The sequence below is a fragment of the Mizuhopecten yessoensis genome, unplaced genomic scaffold, assembly GCF_002113885.1.
Source record: "Mizuhopecten yessoensis strain PY_sf001 unplaced genomic scaffold, ASM211388v2 scaffold11165, whole genome shotgun sequence".
Lineage (NCBI taxonomy): Eukaryota > Metazoa > Mollusca > Bivalvia > Pectinida > Pectinidae > Mizuhopecten > Mizuhopecten yessoensis.
In genome coordinates, this window is record NW_018408912.1 from 1,425,063 (window position 1) to 1,442,799 (window position 17,737).

General features: G+C 38.0%; 1 protein-coding gene across 2 annotated transcripts in view; it reads right to left on the reverse strand.

Moving 5' to 3' along the window:
- Positions 1 to 17,399, reverse strand: part of LOC110467188 — a 34,398-nt gene extending 16,999 nt beyond the window's left edge. Inside the window, exon 1 of one of the 2 annotated variants that reach the window (XM_021524167.1) lies at positions 17,260 to 17,399. The gene's annotated coding sequence lies outside the window, so the exon portion shown is untranslated. Of the gene's footprint in view, positions 1 to 6,380; positions 6,653 to 17,259 lie in introns of those variants that run through there. The other variant, XM_021524168.1, reaches the window with a different exon arrangement.
- Between the last annotated feature and the right edge of the window lie 338 nt (positions 17,400 to 17,737).

The window sequence follows — 17,737 nt, forward strand, 5'->3', positions numbered from 1 at the left end:
CCTAGACAAACACCCACCTATACATTAAACACAATATACACCTATACACCTAGACAAACACCCACCTATACATTAAACACAATATACACCTATACACCTAGACAAACACCCACCTATACATTAAACACAATATACACCTATACACCTAGACAAACACCCACCTATACATTAAACACAATATACACCTATACACCTAGACAAACACCCACCTATACATTAAACACAATATACACCTATACACCTAGACAAACACCCACCTATACATTAAACACAATATACACCTATACACCTAGACAAACACCCACCTATACATTAAACACAATATACACCTATACACCTAGACAAACACCCACCTATACATTAAACACAATATACACCTATACACCTAGACAAACACATACCTATACATTAAACACAATATACATCTATACACCTAGACACAGAGGGGCGAGGGTTTAATGTACAGGAGACACATATACACCTAGACAAACACCCAATATACATCTATACACCTAGACAACCACCCACCTATACATTAAACACAATATACACATATACACCTAGACAAACACATACACCTAGACAAACACCCACCTATACATTAAACACAATATACACATATACACCTAGGCAAACACATACCTATACATTAAACACAATATACATCTATACACCTAGACAACCACCCACCTATACATTGAACATAATATACACCTATACATTAAACATAATATACACCCGTACACCTAGACAACCACCCACCTATACATTGAACATAATATACACATATACACCTAGACAAACACCCACCTATACATTAAACACAATATACACCTATACACCTAGACAAACACCCACCTATACATTAAACACAATATACACCTATACACCTAGACAAACACCCACCTATACATTAAACACAATATACACCTATACACCTAGACAAACACCCACCTATACATTAAACACAATATACACCTATACACCTAGACAAACACCCACCTATACATTAAACACAATATACACCTATACACCTAGACAAACACCCACCTATACATTAAACACAATATACACCTATACACCTAGACAAACACCCACCTATACATTAAACACAATATACACCTATACACCTAGACAAACACCCACCTATACATTAAACACAATATACACCTATACACCTAGACAAACACCCACCTATACATTAAACACAATATACACCTATACACCTAGACAAACACCCACCTATACATTAAACACAATATACACCTATACACCTAGACAAACACCCACCTATACATTAAACACAATATACACCTATACACCTAGACAAACACCCACCTATACATTAAACACAATATACACCTATACACCTAGACAAACACCCACCTATACATTAAACACAATATACACCCATACACCTAGACAAACACCCACCTATACATTAAACATAATATACACCCATACACCTAGACAACCACCCACCTATACATTGAACATAATATACACCTATACATTAAACATAATATACACCCGTACACCTAGACAATCACCCACCTATACATTGAACATAATATACACCCGTACACCTAGACAAACACACACCTATACATTAAACACAATATACACCTATACACCTAGACAAACCCCCACCTATACTTTAAATGTAATATACCCCCGTTCACCTAGAAAACACCCCCCTATACATTAAACACAATATACACCTATACACCTCGACAAACACCCACCTATACCTTAAACACACTATACACCTCTCCACCTAGACAAACACACACCTATACTTTAAATGTAATATACCCCCGTTCACCTAGAAAACACCCACCTATACACTAAACACAATATAAACCCATACCCCCTGACAAACACCCCCCTATACATTAAACACAATATACCCCTATACACCTAGACAACCACACACCTATACATTAAACACAGTATACACCTATACACCTAGACAATCACCCACCTATAGATTGAACATAATATACACCTATGCATTAAACATAATATACACCTATACACCTAGACAAACACCCACCTATACATTAAACACAATATAAACCCATACACCCTGACAAACACCCACCTATACTTTAAATGTAATATACACCCGTTCACCTAGAAAACACCCACCTATACATTAAACACAATATACACCTATACACCTAGACAACCACACACCTATACATTAAACGCAATATACATCCATACACCAAACATAATTCAAAATACATACACCTAAAACCATACCCACTCATTAACCGAATACAATACCCTACCATACACACAATATAATACACAACTATACACTCATATTAATACACAACTATATACTCATATTAATACCCATCCATACACCTATCATAATACCCACCCAAACACCAATTGAAATACCCACCCATACACCCATTATAACACCCACCCATACACTCATATTTATACCCACCCGTACACCAATTATAATACCCACAATACATCAATAATAATACCCACTAATGCACCCATTATAATACCCATCAAGCACCCATTATAATACCCAACTATACACCAGTTTGCTAACCACCCATACACCAAATGCAGTTTTCACCCATACACCTAATACAGTACCCACCTTTACACCTAATACAGTACCCACCCATACACCTAATACAGTACCCACCTTTCCACCTAATACAGTACCCACCTTTACACCCAATACAGTACCCACATTTACACCTAATACAGTACCCACCTTTACAACTTATACAGTACCCACCCATACACCTAATACAGTACCCACCTTTACACCTAATAGAGTACCCACCTTGACAACTTATACAGTACCCACCCATACCCCTAATACAATACCCACCCATACCCCTAATACAGTACCCCCCTTTACACCTTATACAGTACCCACCTTTACACCTAATACAGTACCCACCCATACACCTAATACAATACCCACCCATACACCTAATACAGTACCCACCTTTACACCTAATACAGTACCCCCCTTTCCACCTAATACAGTACCCACCTTATACAGTACCCACCTTTACACCCAATACAGTACCCACCTTTACACCTTATACAGTACCCACCTTTACACCCAATACAGTACCCACATTTACACCTAATACAATACCCACCTTAACACCTAATACAGTACCCACCTTTATACCTAATACAGTACCTAACCATACACCTAATACAGTACCCACCGTTACACCTAATACAGTACCCACCTTTACACCTAATACAGTACCCACCTTTACACCTAATACAGTACCCACATTTACACCTAATACAGTACCCACCTTTACACCTAATACAGTACCCACCTTTACACCTAATACAGTACCCACCTTTACACCTAATACAGTACCCACCTTTACACCTAATACAGTACCCACCTTTACACCTAATACAGTACCCACCTTTACACCTAATACAGTACCCACCTTTACACCTAATACAGTACCCACCTTTACACCTAATACAGTACCCACCTTTACACCTAATACAGTACCCACCTTTACACCTAATACAGTACCCACCTTTACACCTAATACAGTACCCACCTTTACACCTAATACAGTACCCACCTTTACACCTAATACAGTACCCACCTTTACACCTAATACAGTACCCACCTTTACACCTAATACAGTACCCACCTTTACACCTAATACAGTACCCACCTTTACACCTAATACAGTACCCACCTTTACACCTAATACAGTACCCACCTTTACACCTAATACAGTACCCACCTTTACACCTAATACAGTACCCACCTTTACACCTAATACAGTACCCACCTTTACACCTAATACAGTACCCACCTTTACACCTAATACAGTACCCACCTTTACACCTAATACAGTACCCACCTTTACACCTAATACAGTACCCACCTTTACACCTAATACAGTACCCACCTTTACACCTAATACAGTACCCACCTTTACACCTAATACAGTACCCACCTTTACACCTAATACAGTACCCACCTTTACACCTAATACAGTACCCACCTTTACACCTAATACAGTACCCACCTTTATACCTAATACAGTATCCACCTTTACACCTAATACAGTTTCCACCTTTACACCTTATACAGTACTAACCTTTAAACCTAATACATTACCCACTTTTACACCTAATACAATACCCACATTTACACCTAATACAGTACCACCTTTACACCTAATACAGTACCCACATTTACACCCAATACAGTACCCACATTTACACCTAATACAGTACCCACATTTACACCTAATACAGTACCCACCTTTACACCCAATACAGTACCCACATTTACACCTAATACAGTACCCACCTTTACACCCAATACAGTAGCCACATTTACACCTAATACAATACCCACCTTTACACCTAATACAGTACCCCCCTTTACACATAATACAGTACCCACCTTTACACCTAGTGCAGTACCCACCTTTACACCTAATACAGTACCTAACCATATACCTAATACAGTACCCACCCATACACCTAATACAGTACCAACCTTAACACCTTATACAGTACCCACCTTTACACCCAATACAGTACCCACCTTTACACCCATCATTATCGACAAACATTACAACTTTCTTTGTTATAAAATCTAGCTAAATGTACATGTAACAGTTAGAATCATAGCTCTGGTACAATGTACGAGCTACTGTACCCTACTCTGGTACAATGTACGAGTTACTGTACCCTGCTCTGGTACAATGTACGAGTTACTGTACCCTACTCTGGTCAATGTCCGAGTTACTGTACCCTACTCTGGTACAGTGTGCGAGTTACTGTACCCTACTCTGGTACAATGTACGAGTTACTGTACCCTACTCTGGTCAATGTCCGAGTTACTGTACCCTACTCTGGTACAGTGTACGAGTTACTGTACCCTACTCTGGTACAATGTACGAGTTACTGAACACTACTCTGGTACAATGTACGAGTTACTGTACCCTGCTCTGGTACAATGTACGAGTTTCTGTACCCTACTCTGGTACAATGTACGAGTTACTGAACACTACTCTGGTACAATGTACGAGTTACTGTACCCTCCTCTGGTACAATGTACGAGTTACTGTCCCCTACTCTGGTCAATGTCCGAGTTACTGTACCCTACTCTGGTACAAAGTACGAGTTACTGTACCCTACTCTGGTACAATGTCCGAGTTACTGTACCCTACTCTGGTACAGTGTACGAGTTACGGTACCCTACTCTGGTACATTGTACGAGTTACTGTACCCTACTCTGGTACAATTTACGAGTTACTGTACCCTACTCTGGTACAATGTACGAGTTACTGAACACTACTCTGGTACAATGTACGAGTTACTGTACCCTGCTCTGGTACAATGTACGAGTTACTGTACCCTGCTCTGGTACAATGTACGAGTTACTGTGCCCTACTCTGGTACAATGTACGAGTTACTGTACCCTGCTCTGGTACAATGTACGAGTTTCTGTACCCTACTCTGGTACAATGTACGAGTTACTGAACACTACTCTGGTACAATGTACGAGTTACTGTACCCTGCTCTGGTACAATGTACGAGTTACTGTACCCTGCTCTGGTACAATGTACGAGTTTCTGTACCCTACTCTGGTACAATGTACGAGTTACTGTTCCCTGCTCTGGTACAATGTACGAGTTACTGTACCCTGCTCTGGTACAATGTACGAGTTACTGTACCCTGCTCTGGTACAATGTACGAGTTTCTGTACCCTACTCTGGTACAATGTACGAGTTACTGTACCCTCCTCTGGTACAATGTACGAGTTACTGTACCCTACTCCGGTACAATGTACGAGTTACTGTACCCTACTCTGGCACAATGTACGAGTTACTGTACCCTACTCTGGTCAAGGTCCGAGTTACTGTACCCTACTCTGGTACAGTGTGCGAGTTACTGTACCCTACTCTGGTACAATGTACGAGTTACTGTCCCCTACTCTGGTACAATGTACGAGTTACTGTACCCTACTCTGGTACAATTCTCACTTTATTTTCATGCAAAACTTACTTACAAACAAACATTGTAGTTTTTGCACGGTTTGATACAATTTTCACTGTTAGTAACATAAAAAATGTTTGCACTCAAAAGTACCAACACAGAAATGTAAGGTACATACAAAAGTAACAAGCACTGATCTGGTGTATTTCTCACTGTTAGTTACATACAAAAGTCGGTTACATACAAAATTAATCACGTTCAGAAGTGACAACCATTCTTCTGATTGATACGATTCTCATTGTTAGTTACACATAAAATTAGAGTCTAGTTATATACAAAAGTTACAAGTATTGTCATTAGATACCATGCTCGAGTCACGAGATAGTTATACTTACGACGAGAAATTAACGAGATGTTGTTCACCAGGTACAAGACAACTTGTACCAGTTTGTTCACAAAGTAGCATAGAAAGCGGTGTTATAATCCTGTTTACAAACTAGCATTATAATCCTGCACACAAAGTAGGCGATACTTCCTGATAGTTTTTCCAACATACATATCAACAACACAGCACACATATGCTAGTCTCACAGTGAGTGGTGCACCTCATACACCAGCACATCAACGTCTACAGAGATGACTAAGCTTGTCATTGGCATCCTCCCATTGTCATGGCAACAGCGGGACGCTATGTACCTTCAGATACGTACGAAGATATAAGTAAGAGATGAGCACGAGCGCCCAGACATACTGCTTTACCGAAACGTGTGTTTGTATGAATGGGACTTAATGATAGTTGGCGGAAGGATGCCATTTAGATCAAGGAGTAAAATGTCAGGTGAAATTGACACATCGCCTAGAACCATCTGAACTTGGCGGCGTTATCAAGCGTGTCTGAGATCCAGAGTCGAGATTGATAGAATCGAAGATACGGAGGAATGGTAATGTATCTGGTGATGGCTGCAACCCGGTGGAGCAAACGGAAGCCCGAATATACAGGGCTTACACGTCACAGACACATCAACCTCGTCATCTGGGGAGGTGCAGAAAGCAGCACGCCCCGGAAATGAGCACGAAACTTGCTATTACAGATATAGTTTCCCTAATTGCTTGCTTAAACGTGACAATTCACGAGATGTTTAGGTACACCCATTTGATGTATCCAATAAGTCAAATCATCTATTGTCACCTCTGATTTAAGTAACTTAATTACACGCAAGTGTGCTGATTCGTCTGAATATCTAGATGTTGGTCATTAATTCTAGCAGGAATATTTCAGCATCTTGATTTGTTGAGCTAGCAAGGTTTTAAGGTAATTGGTGGTACTTGGAAATATGTCTTGTTTCATTGACATAAACCATTTGGAAACGTTTCCAATTAAACTAGACGCACTAGGACACACACCTACTGTTTGTCGTTATTTACTTATCTTTATAAAGACAAAACGTAAATACACATGAACTTGATAGCGAGAACTTACAGCTGGAACATGTGATCGTTAGAAACAGAACTGACATTCCGGATATCTCACCGCATATAATTCCTAAATAAAGAAATGGAAAGAAATGTGATGTCGATAAGCATTTTGAAACTATACAATGGTTATCGATTTTTAAATATATAATTAATACATTATCTATTTTGAGCGCGTAGACGATCTCTGTAATGTACAGATACAGTTGCATTTTGGAAATAATTCAAGTATGTATGTAGCGCTACGTAACCAGTGCTCTGATTGGCGTGGGTAAAGTGTTAAAGCTAGCCTGGGACAATATTCTGATAACAACGTCTTCTGTTAGTAAAGTTACTCCCGCTACAAACAGTAGCCATATTGACAGATTTGGATGCCGACACAGCAGATAGAACATGTTCAGCCGATGTCTGGATACAAAACGATCCAGGACTCTTTACTGTTGATTATAACATAGAGAATTCAAACAGAAATAGTGACGTATATTGTTGTGTAATCTATAAATACATATCAGGAGTAGACTAGGGTTACATCACAAGGGACGACTATCTTGATGCGGACACGCATTCGTGTGAAATCCGGATTCAAGGTCCGGGAATGTTGCCAAAATTAGAACCTTAAAGAAAACATATTGATGATGCAGATTCGCGTATATTTTAAACAGACACGAGTTTATTTGCATGGATATTGTCAGAGAGGCAGGCTATAGCGTTAAATTAAGGTGGACTGGGTAGAAATAAACACTGGGAACATTCCGATACTTTTCTGTAAGATGTTGCACTGGGAAATATAAAGCATGTGTGCATTAGCTGCATCGTGGTCACCAGGTAATGTACGTGGTCACTAGATACTGTACGTTTATCACCAGGTACTGTACGTGGTTACCAGGTACTATACGTGGTCACCAGGTACTGTACGTTCACGAGGAGACGACTAAACGAAATACACTAACAACAAGTGGTAGTAGGTCTAGTGATTCTGACGAAACACTGAAATAACATCTGGCTTAGTTGCCAAAATCAGTTTCCTTCATCTGACGACACACTGAAATAACATTTGACTATGTTGTCAAAAAACAGTTTCCTTCATCTGACGACACACTGAAATAATATCTGGCTCCACATTATCGCCTCGCCAGTCTAAAATATATTTTCCATTGGTTACGACACTCGAATGAACGTATATCCAACAGTTTAAAAAAGACGTGTACTCGTTTGACCACGTTCAGTAGCACACACATATTTACAGATGGTCACGACAAGGATTTCAGAATTTCGTCAGATAATGTTGAATTTATAAGCATTAGATTTTATCTGTATACATATATACAAATTATTTATTATTTCAATCGTGACCTGACATGGAACTGGTGGATTTTTTTTCACGAGATATGTGTTTTAGATAAACATGAGATGAAGGAAAGGGATAAACGTCACGCCATTAATCGTAGGAAAGTACGCTCCGGACAAGGGAACCTTGGTATAAATGTTGTAAAATAGTGGCTCTTCAGCATTTCAGGAACGCGAGTGAAATCCAGGAGAAGTTGATAGAAAGGATGGACTAACAATTTCCAGAGTATCAAAGTTAGCAAGTGTACTTCGAACATATTCTCGAGATAGAATTCATTCTGTGATAAAAAAAAAAAAAAAAAAAAAATGGGGACCCCTGTCTTACGATCAATTAATTAATCAGTCTCTATTGTCCCTAGACGCATTGGATAAAGCGGGCATGACAACCAGTGCAGATAGTTAAAGACATGCCTTTGTAAAGATATAGCTGCTTAAAATGTCTCGATTGCGATAAAGCGGAAGGATGAATATAGTTATCTACTTTTATTTATCGCTTCTGTCTAGTCAGTTTTTTATGAGCTTAATGATAACAATTTAAAAGTGTGTTTTGTTGCTGTATCGACGTGACGTATGTTTGTGAACTAGAACAGTATATATTATTACTGAACGAAGTCATCCAGCATTACTTTCGCCGTTTATTTTTTAAGAATTGTCTAAAATGTACTAATAACTATGGATCTCGGATTACTAAGGATCATTGTCCCATTACTCTGTCGTCTTTCCTTTATACAGTAACCTCCCCTTACTTCCGTTTGGACATAACTGTAGTAGGCTTGTACACTTCCGTTGTCCGGATATAGCTCAATCGGTGGTTTCAGCGATACTGTAACAATCGGAAGTCAAGAGTTCGAATCCCGGTCTAGGCTCGCAGAATGTTTTCAAATGCATAGTTTCATTTTCTTTTTCGCAGTGGTACGGGGAACCTTAAAAAGTTTAACTTCTTCTTGGAATTGTTATAAAGCCATAGGAGATGAGTTATTTCAGGAGATATTTTTCACAGTCGCCTGAGAACGTTAAAGGAATTGTCCAGTCCAGAGGTTAAAGCACATCACCCATACTTATGTTATCGTCTATCGTGCATGTTCATCAGGTGTCTACTATAAAATCGGAGTCGGAGACTGATAAGCCACAGCCGGAATCATCAGAAAACCTGATACTTGAAATACAGAGACAGCGGTCATTTACAGAAGTGCATTAACTATCTGACGAAATGAGATAGCAACCTTTAATTAATCGGTAATTAATCCCCTTTTCTAAATTTTCAAAAGGTTATACTTAATGTACAAAGAACCCGGTATATAAGTGTAAAATTGATGAAAAGACTTTAAATTAAATTTCTTTTTTCACGATTAAAAAACTTGCAAACATGCCGGAGAACCACCATTAAATTGATCAGCAGATGTGTGCAGTGTAGCAGGTGCTCGGAACACGAATGAACTGAGATTAAAGTTGAGTGCACCTACTTCAAAGTATTCCTCAGCACACAGTAACCTTATATGTTGTACTCTTGCTATTTCATGTTGTCCACTTACGGTACCAAAGCGAGGTTTAATGCGAATATAAAGCCTTTTTTTTCACTGGAAAGTTGATTTAGATGCAAGTTAAATAAAGCAAACCAACCAATACTATGTCCAAAAACTGTTAACCTGTTCTGACATCGTCATACCGAGCGAAAAGTTTTATCTAGTCGAACATTCCTACTGCTTTATGCTATTATTATTCACAAATTTCTTCAAAACTCAGAAAACGCAAATCTGCAGTTTTGCATTTTCTTCTGAAACCTGTCACTTTTTGTAATTTTACCAGTCATCTAATGCATGCGAATGTAGAATCTGTAAGGCAGAAACAACAAAAAGCACTAAAACCAATCCTGAACGCTAAAATTAGACATGTCAAAATGTTTGAATAACTAAAGATTCTATTGAATTCCGTAAGACAGGTTTTATCAAAGGCGTTTGATTTCTACACACGCCTTGGTTCCGTTGGTGCCAGTAGGATCCAGCTGAATAAGAAATGACGCGAGTTCTGTATGTTCAAACACATGTCGGAATCTGTTCTCAAAGTAGAACATTGCATGTCTTGAAATATTAAATTCTTATCTTGTAAACCTCATATAAATGTCTGTTATATCCTAAAATATTGCTGTATACACGATGTATTTAAAAATAACGCACCACAAACGTGAGCTGCGCCTAAAGGTAATGTATCTACCGGCTCGGCTCCAGCGTTTACCTATACGTCAGAAATAAATCTTAGTTGTTTTTGTTATTTATCGCTATATAACATTTGCTACAGTAACTCGTACATTACACGTTTTTTTTAACTTTATTTTTATCGCTATTGCTTCGGGTTTTTTTCTACGACTGCTTTACGAGTCAGAATCAAAAGAAAACTATAGAAAATGTACCATTCACACAATGCGTTTTATTGTTCCTCACGACTTTGTTTTGTACGAAATGTGCCCGTGCATTGCAGTTTTGTGTATATGTGAGTCCACAGCTTGACCGATACGTGACACCACAGCCTAGTGCATATACTAGAAACCTTATCTTAGTTTACACGTGAACCAGTAGTTTACATTAAACGTGAAAGTGCATCTTACTTTAAACATGAAACCGCAGCCTACTGTATCCGTGAAACAGCTTACTTTATACGTGAAACAGCTTACTTTATACGTGAAACCTTAGCCTACTACATACGTGAAACCTCAGCTTAATGCATACGTGGACCTGTAGCTTTCTTTTAACATGAAATTGCGGACTAATGATTCGTGAAACCTGCGTTTACTTTCTGTGAAACCTCAGAATATCTAAAGTGAAAACAAAGCCTACTGCAAACGTTAAACCTTAGTCTATACTGTATCGGTGAAACTGTGGCCTACTACAAACGTTAAACCTGAGTCTATACTGTATCGGTGAAACTGTGGCCTACTGCAAACGTTAAACCTTAGTCTTTACTGTATCGGTGAAACTGTGGCCTACTGCAAACGTTAAATCTTAGCTTACTATATACGTGAAACCACAACCTAATGCATACGTGAAACCTCAGCTTACTTTAAACGTAAAACCACAGACTAACGTATCCGTGAAACCGCTGCCGACTGTATTCGTGGAACCGCAGCCTACTGACTCTCAGGGTTTTTTGAGCTACGCTCCATTAATCCCTGTGAACGCCTCACGGACTATATATCAATTGACCTCGAGGTCACAGTTATTACCGAAACAAGATTGCTGCGCCGTGTGCGGAAAGTAACAAAGTTACAAATAGTTTTCTTTTTAGAAATTTGAAAATTGTCAGATAAGTATATATGACTTGTTATAATTAACTTAAATTCATTTAATGCGGTGCAAATACGTTTTTCGTGAATCTTTAAATGGCACGCAGCGACTACAGAAATGAATGGAGCGTCGTGAAAGAAACCCGGGAAGAAATTGCGCATTTGTTGTGTTTTTAAGACGCAAGGCAAAGAAACTAAGACCTATGCAAATAAACAAAGGGAAACAGTATATATACTTCTACTTTGCTCAGTGTTCGAGCAGGAACTGGGGTAATAATAGGGAAAACTCTGTGGAAGTACAGTATCAAAGCAAACCCCGTAGCCTACAGGTAACGTTCTACAGTGCCTAATGACCATTCTCCCTTGAGGGCAAAGTACGGTAGTATGGAGCGGAGTGGGTGAACGATGTGTAAGGTGAAAACTATGTATGTATCAAATGTACAGCAGCAGCGAGGGGGAATTATGACGAGCATGCTGTCAGCGGACAACGGATGGATTAATTAGCGTCGGTACAAATATTACAAGTCGATGGGAAGGACAGATGCTGCCGTAGTTGCAATGATGGCGAGTTGAAAGACCTCTCTCTAACACTTCAGTGCCGTGTGCTGCGGTTTTCGGCCTTGGTGTAAAACCTTATGTAAAATGAAGCTGTTTGCAGGCTGTGGCAAGTGTTATGTTTATCGCTCGTTTTTACCATAAATATCATTTTTGTAGACTGAGTATGGATGTTTGACCTTGAGGATAACTATAAATAGAACTAAATTGAAATGAAGCTGTCGTACCTTCGGCTGTGGCATCGAATGTGTTAGTTCTGAAGAATCTCTAAAGTTAGAAAGCTCGACCAAGTTGGATAATTGAAGAGTTCTTTATTTTACTGTTACAAAGGTACGTCCCCTGGCTGCGCCCGCCTTGTCAACTAGATGGCTAAGATAGAGACTAATCGTTTGTACTCCGGGGTCCGTGCTGTTTCTGACGCGTCCATTAGTATTAGCATTTAAGAAATCTCCCAACTTATCAGCATTGCTAAGGTTGATGTTGTTGAGAGATCTGTTGATAGGGTGTCGCCCCCTCCAAGAACATATGTTGATAGACCCTTCCCGGGTATAACGCCAGTTGTTGGTAGGGAGTTTACCCTTCGTCTCTACGAGATAAATATTTACCTACTTCTGTTTCGTCACTACACATAACATGGAAAGAATCAGCACCAAATCAAACGTTCTCGCCATTTTGTTTATCTTGTTTTACACCGACAGATGGCATATTGACTTTGAAGGTTATTAAAATAAGACAGAACTCTACCGTGTACGTTCATATTGAAGTGTCTGTAGGATAAACCAGACAGAGACCAGCAGAGTGAGGAAAGCTTGTATCACCTGTCAAACAGGGAGTGATGTACATGCCAACAACTCATACATTAAACTTTATGAGCACATAAATCTTCTTTTATTTTCTAGAATATAGAGTTAAATTAAAACATGGTAGAGCAAAGTAACTGTTTACGTGTCAAAAAGTTTACACATGTATACCCGTTTATACAAACAACTGTTTACGTGTCAAAAAGTTTCCAAGTTTATAACCGTTTATACAAAGTAACTGTTTACGTGTCAAAACGTTTACACATTTATAACCGTTTATACAAAGTAACTGTTTACGTGTCAAAACGTTTACACATATATAACCGTTTATACAAAGTAACTGTTTACGTGTCAAATCAGTTCACACATTTATAACCATTTATACAAAGTAACTGTTTACGTGTCAAATCAGTTTACATATTTATAACAATTTACAGAAAGTAACTGCTTGCGTGTCAAAAAGTTTACACAGTTATAACTTTTTACAAAATGTAACTGTTTACGTGTCAAAACAGTTCACACATTTATAACCGTTTACACAAAAGTGATCAACATTTTACAGGAGTATTAATCTGCCTTCTTTTCACAGTCATAGGACTATAATTCAGAATTAAGTTCATAATTAGTATTTTTATTGATTTTGATAATACAATGGTATTTAAATTTCAAACTTGTTTTTGAAATTTAAGATTTAATTTCAATAAATGGAACAACCAACTGCAAGTATCGGCCATCTATCTCCAATGTTTTGCTTGTATTATATTGCTTAAATTCAATTATCATTTCGTTGACCAATATAAAAAAAGAATTATTTATTTTTCGAAACATGATCCTATACGCCTTGTTTCCAGTGTTTGAATGTGGTAAATCTTTATGTAAATCATTCAAATGTAGAAAATTTTGCAATGATTCATCTAAAAAACCTGTTGTATTAAAACTACTTTCTGTATTATGACGCCAACTGACCGCGATACGAATCTCCCATAGATATGTGAACATGTAGATAAGTCTAACATCCGGCGGTGCTCTCTTACTTTTAAACAATCCGAACTTGTTTTGTTGGCAGAGATAACGGGTACAGAAAAAAATCTCAACTGTTTGGCTGTCACGAGCCATTAAGACCATGCGTAACATGCATAGGAGGTATGTATGTAAAGCATGTGGCGGTACGTTTGTGAATGAATGATGGCAAGTTTGGCGCGTGTGCCCGTCAGATTGGGGTACTTTATAGCGGACAGTGGTGGCCAGGCATGGCTGACAGACTGATAGGTGTTAGTCTAATGCGCCAAATATACATTTTTCATAATGATGTTTTCATTTCCCAATCATGTATTCTGTTTAGTTACGAGGGATTTCTTAAACATTCCTATCCCTCATTTGTATTCTGTATTGAAATGTTACGTTATCTTGGATCCATCACTGAAATCCAAAGAGCAAGTTTTTTTTAAAACATAAAGGCGGCGGAGACATTAGTAACATGTGAACGTGACATCACGTGATCATGGGTGTCCATTTTATCTTCAGATGTACATTTTGATGCCTTGTTCATAATTCTGTATCACATGACCCTGTAAAGGATAGTAGGATAATGCAATACTGTCTGATGTTGATCAAAGTTCGACTGAGATCATAAAAGATCCGTATAAAGATTTCTTAAATATACGACAAAGGGCCCCAGAAATAGACGTCAAAGGTTTCAGGGGGAAAACGGTAAAGGCGTTCTGAATTAGACGGTAAATAGCTAACATAAGACTGTAAACGATATCTTCCTTAATAAATAGCAAAGGGCTCCTAAAAATCGATTAAAATTGTAACATAGCAGAGGACTTCTGAAATTGACTGGTAGGGAACTTCTGATATAGATAGCAAAGGCGTTCCGAAATAGACGGTAAAAAGCTTCTTAGAGACTGTCAATATATTTTTTCACGGTAAAGGGCTCCTAAAACATTGTTTAAAGTTGTAACATAGCAAAGAACTTCAGAAACACATGAAAAATCTTTTTTGGGGAAATTAACGAATTAAAAGAACTTTTGAAATACATGGCAAAGAACTTTTGAAATAGATGGCAAAACATTAAAAATAAATTGCACAGAACTTTTGAAATAGATGGCAAAACGTTTGAAATACATTGCAAAGGATGGCAAAGAACTATGGAAATACATTGCAAAGGATGGCAAAGAACTATGGAAATACATTGCAAAGAATTTCTGAAATAGATGGCAAAACTTTTTTAACACAAATGACTTTCAATTAAGTATCTAATGTTACAAATAGCTCTGTTTGATGATAACTTGAGCACATCGGCTTTTGCTTATTTTACCCCAAATGTCATGATCAAGCGCGAGTGTTTACCAAACACAGTCTATTGTTAACAAACGCGAGTGTTAACCAAACTTAGTCTATTGTTAACAAACGCGAGTGTTTACCAAACTTAGTCTATTGTTAACAAACGCTGGTGTTTACCAAACTTAGTCTGTTGTTAACAAACGCGAGTGTTTACCAAACTTAGTCTATTGTTAACAAACGCGAGTGTTTACCAAACTAAGTATATTGTTAACAAACGCTGGTGTTTACCAAACTTAGTCTAATGTTAACAAACGCGAGTGTTTACCAAACTTAGTCTATTGTTAACAAACGCGAGTGTTTACCAAACACAGTCTATTGTTAACAAACGCGAGTGTTTACCAAACTTAGTCTATTGTTAACAAACGCGAGTGTTAACCAAACTTAGTCTAGTGTTAACAAACGCTGGTGTTGAAGGGTCCGGACGATCTTTGATGAACAATCAAAAGTGATGACCAAACATTATTCTATGAAAAAGATGTTTTCGTGTTCATGTAATATAACAGGACAATCTTTCGTAAACAAGCGAGTGTGTTTACGGGATAGGGCAATATAATGTGAGAAGACTGGCTAACCAGGGTAGGAGAGACAGAGCCGAAAACGCCCTTGAGAAAAGATTGGACATTCGTTTGGAAAGATTCGATTCTTTGGAGAGTTCAATTTAAAAATGGGCCCATCACAAGAGGCCTGTTATACACTAAAACAGTTTCTGATGTAAGTGGAATGATTTATTTCCTAAAATTTCCAAAACATACTGTCATTATTATCATTTATCCTGGATGTTTCCATTTCCAAAGCATTCCATTAGATACATATATATAAGCAGACGTTTCTGCACGAAATAAAATTCTACAAACCGATACCCTTGTATAATTTCTGACCTGTGTGGGAGTAAATTTAATGTCTGAAAAGTAAGCAGATCGTCGGCAAGCGATATCAAAATGGACATGTTGAATTTCAGAATGATAACCAAATTTAAAAATAGAAAAAGACTTTCAAAATCTTCTGATAAAGAAATTCATTAGACGTGTTTGTACTACGTGATACATTCCTCAACGCTTTTAGAACAAACGTCTCTATTTAAATATCGTTCCGATGGTTCATTTGTATGTTTACTCTTATTCTGTTTGAAAAGAAAAAGAAATATATCTGGCCTAATTAAATATGCTATCGATTGTTCGCTACAACGATGCACGTGTAAATCTATAAATACACTTATACTTTCCTTGCTAACAGATTTACGAGAGCAGACAATTGTGTACGTGTATCGTGTGTCTATTACCACTTCTGAACTTGTTGCAGCCAAGTACTAGTCTATTATAGATATAAGGGCAAATCAATTTAGAGAGCCACCTGTTAACACCAACAGCCTTTGACAGGCATCGGCCAAGTACATAAAACTATTTCCCCTGGATGAACTTCAGAAAGAAAGAACAATTTTAACATTTACATATTTCATAAATAATGTTGACATCTTACCTTTGGTCGAACAGCTATAGAAATTCCGACGAAATATCCTGACGGCTAGAGTCCTACTTCTACAGTATGAGATGTGTTACTAGTGACGGATAAAACTATATAGTCCTTCCCCGCACGCCGAATGAACGGTAGCGACTGATAAGGTTTCTAGGGCCGTACGGAGGAGGGAACGGGAGGTGTGCCATCCCCTCTTAAAACAACATAGCTCACAGACAGATGGGCAAACATAAGGAGATAGCAATAGTCTTACTCCAAACGCTTAATTTTCTGACAATTTTAATTTGTCTTCAATTTGTTAATATAATCAAGCTTAACTGTATTTAGTAATATCGATGAAGTTCATGAAAAATTGCTTTAAATATTCTTATATCGATCGCTATCTTAGACAAATTCATTCCACGGTGTTTGAACATTATCAATACACAACGTGTTAGCTTTTCGTGTATTCTATCTTCCCACGCAGCGAAACATTATGCGA